This window comes from Notothenia coriiceps, unplaced genomic scaffold (assembly GCF_000735185.1).
Source record: "Notothenia coriiceps isolate Sejong01 unplaced genomic scaffold, NC01 NC01_scaffold00017040, whole genome shotgun sequence".
NCBI classification, from domain to species: Eukaryota; Metazoa; Chordata; class Actinopteri; order Perciformes; family Nototheniidae; genus Notothenia; species Notothenia coriiceps.
Window position 1 is genome coordinate 58739 of NW_011349741.1, and position 5051 is coordinate 63789.

Below are 5051 nucleotides of genomic sequence, written 5' to 3' on the forward strand. Positions count from 1 at the left end.
GAGTGGGGGTGCCACATGTCCCCTGGCCTGACAAAAGCAAACTCTTAACACGTTGCTGTTGGTTTAGCGGGGCTGCAGGCTGGGTGGCAGTAGAAGGTAAACAAACAAAAAGCCACAGCTTGCCTTCCCACTTTTGGGAGGAGGGTGTTAAGGTTGGATAGATGGTTTTAATTATAGCCTTGCTGGCTGTGTGCATACTGCATAGCGACCTACCTTGATGTGTGAAAAACAGGTCTGGTTAATCTGGATTTTAAACATTTTCTGTCGGTTTCTGCTCATCAATAAAGGTTTATGTACTCGGCAAAAAAGAATGAAACTGTAAACTGACATACACTTTCTCACTCATTAGGCGCTTTCACACCAAGTACTTTGCCGTACTTAGTTCATCGGAACTCTTTAGTTCCCGGAAAGCCTTCCGATCAAATTGCCAGAACGCCAACACCTCCTCATCACTCCACCGATCCCATGTTTTTTATTGTGTTGCCATAAGTTATTCTCTCTCCGTTGGTGCACGGGGCTAATGCTAATGCTAATAATGCTAATGCCAGGAAATAAAATGGCGGCTTCACAAAACTTTTCCGAGTTTTACGGGGCGTGGTTGACAATTCGCCCAGCCAATCAGAAATTGGAACCTTTTTCTCCCCAGGAAAGTCCATGCTCTCTTGCAGGGACTAAAAAGGGGTGAAAAGGTTTCACAAAAAAAAGTTCTAGTTCCAGGTCTTTTTGGTGTGAACGCAAAATCCGAGGAACTATCGGAACTATTCCTGGAAAAAGTACTCCGGTGTGAAAGCGCCTATTGGGTCAAAACACCAGGAACTAAGGGATGACGACTTCAAAAATATATACCATGTTAAGATTGTCATACCATCTTTAAATCATGTTATTATTAGAATAAAAGTATATTTTAACACTCTTTTAGTCACTGTTCCTGCTTTTTTCATCGGCTGAAGACCTAAATGCTGATTATCACATGGCACTGAGTCTCTGAGAAGATGTAGGTATGTCTCGTGGTACTCTTAGGGGTGGAGACTTTCTTCACTTCTTCCCAGTATTTATACTCTGCTAAAACAGGAAACTTGGAAAAATTGAACTGAAAGAAACAGGGGATTTTTAGTTTCAGGCCATTATTAACGTAAAGGTTACAGACAAGTCAAAACAAATTCCCCTTTTTTCCTGGATGGGGACTTTCAAAAGAGCAGGCCAGCACATAACCTCCTCGGGCTCATCTCATATCAGGAGTAACAAGAAACTGCCATTTACGTGAAATTTCCATCAGGAGGCCTCCAATGACTCAAGGTAATTTTGCCTCAGAATGTTAAGGTTGGGCTGCCTCAGCAGAGGGACACTGAGGGAGCCTGGGCTATCAGAGAGCCGACGGAGGCTCTTCCCACCCCGGCTGCAAAGTTAACAACCCCTTATGATGAGCGCCCATCAACAGTTCAGAGGCTGTAAAGAAAATAAACCCTGAATACAGAGAAAATCAGTCCTGTGGCTCAAAAGATGTACACAAACAGCCAGACACTCACATTTACTGCTTTGAGCACTTCTCTGGTGCCTTATTACTGATTCCAAGATTGTCCTGTAACCACTGAGTCAACGCAATACAGCTCTGAGATTTGTGACGTGATAAAACATCCATTGCAGCAATATGCTTGAGAAGTTGTTTCAACAGAAAAAGGAAAAGGTAAAGGAGGTATTTGTCTTTCCTTCATTGGGGCTGGATAAGGAGGCTACTGCAGTGTGGGGAAGGCACGATTTTAGACACTTTGAGGGACCAACAGTAAATCAACAGACCCCCCCCCCCCTGCTACTGCGTAAACACTTAAGGGCATGAGGAATCTCACTCCCCCATGGCTTGAGGAAATGAGGGTGAGAGATGGCTGAGTGGCGGCACACCGGGGTGAAGAGGCCATCATGGAATACTGGAAGTAGTCTAAATAAAGATGGCAGCTTGGTATTGTTTTTTGGAGCTGGCGTGAGGTCGGAAGTACTTAAAAGTAGACTAGGCTTAAGAATATTAAGTCAAAATTAACCTGTCTTCGAGGGTTGCAAGAACTAGGGGGCTGTTCTGCCAAAAGTGTTTTCTCTATTGGTGTCTACAATAAAAAGAGAATAGCTTTTAGCCTTATCCCCAAAGTTTTGAAGACACTTTATAAATCTTCAGTGCAGGTGGGGCATAGCCATTTATGTTGCCTCAGTCAGGTACCTTAACAGCATCACATTGTTGGTGTGAGGGTTAGAATTACACATTTAATTACTTGAATTAGAATAAAACCATTATTGAACGTAGGATGTGGACAGACTGGTACATCTCTGCCATTTGATCACAGAGACATTCTGAGATTTCTATGGGCATTTCTTTCTTTGGCCCGGCTTAACTTCACTTGACTCAGGGTACGACAAATCACAGCTTCAATATCGACTTTGTCATCTGAAGTCGTCGGTCCTTGACAGCCACAGAACCTTCCCTGAAGACAGTAAAACATCCTTCACACGGGCGGCGCTATGACAAAAACAACATCCCTGTGGTTTCTACATCGGAGTCTTCCAAGTCATCTTTAAGAACTAAGAACAGCAAGCTTCAAAAACAGGTATAGTTTGGGATTAGATACTGAAAACTGGAAACTATATCCACAAAATCACCACATTTAAAACATGGCTTTCAATATAGTCAGGACTTCCTTCACAGTCATTTAAATACGACAGTTACATACAGCAAAGCTTTCACTTTTCCTGTAAAAATGAAATAATAAATCCCCAAAGAAGCCTTTTAAATTTTTCGATGCACCTTTTGTATACAATAACATCGCATATCAGGTTCCTGTGACATCCAATACCCATTTCCACAAAGTATCCACTATTCTGCATTCAATTAGGGAACCATAAACACTACTACACGACACCAGAGTACATAAGCATTAAGCAATCATGTAATCCACGGTCCACCGCAACAATAACTCAAGGGTTTCCATAGGAGGCCCTCTCGCATTGTCAGCCATGCAGAGTCCTGCCAAATCACCAATAAACGGATTTAACTTGTCAGCACATTAGGGTAACCCCAATGCATGCTTGTACTACAGAGCAGTGGCACGGAGAGCCAAGGAGAGTCGGCCAGAGGTCCTCAAGAGAGATGACGGATTAACTTCACTGATCCTCACTGTCTTGCAGGAGAAGAGGCAGGGAGAGGGGGAATCCTCTTAGCCAGAAGATATTGGGGAGGTGGGGTGGGGTTAAAAATAGTCTGCTATTGACACTGATTAAAAATCCTATTACTGCGATGCATTTAGGAGTCACTTAGGGGGAATACAAATACCGACACATATTTACAGTAAATGTGGGGTATAATTTATCTGGTTTGTTTTGTTTCACAGGTTTGGATAACTCAATGAAAGCCGGCATTCACACAGCAATATATGGCTAATTTAAATACTACATAAATTAAAACATGTGCATTTAGGTTCAGATTTAAGGATATATCAGGGGTGCATTCGTTCACAAATGCTACCTCTTAAACTGGCAATAAAGTGCGCTCTTTTACCACCTGCGCGCATTTTGGACAAGCTCCACCGCAGGTCTCCAAACAACATAGCATTCCATGTAAAGCCCTTAGACACAAAACGTTCCCACATCCACTAGGCTCACCTCAACAGGTCAGCAATCCACGTGCGAATTCCCTTCGTATCCTGCCCAAAATGTGTCTTGGAACAGCAGACTATCTCCTTTACATGTGAATAACCCCAGGCGGTGAAACTCAGCGGTGGCTGCCCGCTCCGGCCACTCACTGCAGCATTATTCAGGTGCAAATGAAGAAGAAAGAAAACGTGTATTCTCGGTCTCAGAGCAGCGCGTTGGTTTGGAGAAGACAGCTCCCCTGAATGAGTGGCAGCTCCGGCTGAGTTGCTCCGCAGACGCCTTCTTGTGAGAATGAGCCCCGGAGCCGCGAGCAGCCTCAAGACTTCACTGTGAGGGGAGAGGCAGCAGCCAATCAGAGGAGAGAACTCCCCCCCTCCTTCTATCGCTCATCCTCCCCCACCTATCCCGTTGTCAATTTAATTTCCCTTTCCCTTTCTCCATCTAAATTTCCCTCTGACTCCGATGTCTCTTCCATCGGTCTCACTCTTCCTCTTTTAAGTTTCGATTTGCATTTCCGTGTGCTTTATTTAGCCTCCGGGAATGCCAGTCAGAGTGTTACCAAAAAATTCAAAGGATAGTATCTACATGAAAAACTATTTGAAACCTTTGGTATATTCTCAGGTTTAAAGATAGGCTAAGTTTCGGTCTGTGCGTGTCTATGTTTTAAAAAAAAATGTTTTTCGGTAGGTTGGGTTACTCTTGTATTATTTTACCTATACTATGAGCATGGTTGTGTGTTTTTCTATGCATTTTAATTTAAGAACACTGAATCTTCTAAATAAACTCTTGTTTTTTTTCTTTCTTAATACTGAGCCATGATCATTCTCAACTGCAATTTGCTAATTGTTGCACACATGTCTGCACAGCCCTCCCCTTTAAAATATAATTCACTGTAGTTTGCCATTGTCATATTTTCATTTTAATAAGTGTTTTTGTTTTATTATTTTTTAAGGTTCTTTGTATATTTAAGTTTAAATTATAAATATATATATATATATATATATATATATATATAATAGGGCCGGGACTCGATTAAAAAAATTAATCTAATTAATTACAGGCTTTGTAATTAATTAATCGCAATTAATCGCATTTTTAATCACATATAAATATTTGACCTGAGAACAGTGAGAAGCAGTTTTTTCACATGGATTTTAGTATACCTTTGAATAATGACTGAATACATAAGCTTAAGCAACAAAACATTGTTTTCAAGGTGGTACTTAAAGACCAACAGAAAAGTGCAATTTTTGCCATAAAGTGTAGCAATAGCATATTTAGGAATATAGTACATTTCAGAGATTCAGGTAGCCTATAGGTAGGTAGACCTTCTGTAAACTATAACACTTTGTTTTTTAAGTAAAACACAATACTTTCAAGTACATTCAGAACATTGGAAACCCTGACTATTAGAAAAC

The 5051-nt window shown here is 41.4% G+C and overlaps 1 protein-coding gene across 1 annotated transcript in view; it reads right to left on the bottom strand.

Moving 5' to 3' along the window:
* LOC104950000 (ras-GEF domain-containing family member 1B-A) overlaps positions 1-3913 on the bottom strand; it is a 39180-nt gene extending 35267 nt beyond the window's left edge. Inside the window, exon 1 of the mRNA XM_010776436.1 lies at positions 3643-3913. The gene's annotated coding sequence lies outside the window, so the exon portion shown is untranslated. The remainder of the gene's footprint in view (positions 1-3642) is intronic.
* Positions 3914-5051: the final 1138 nt, after the last annotated feature.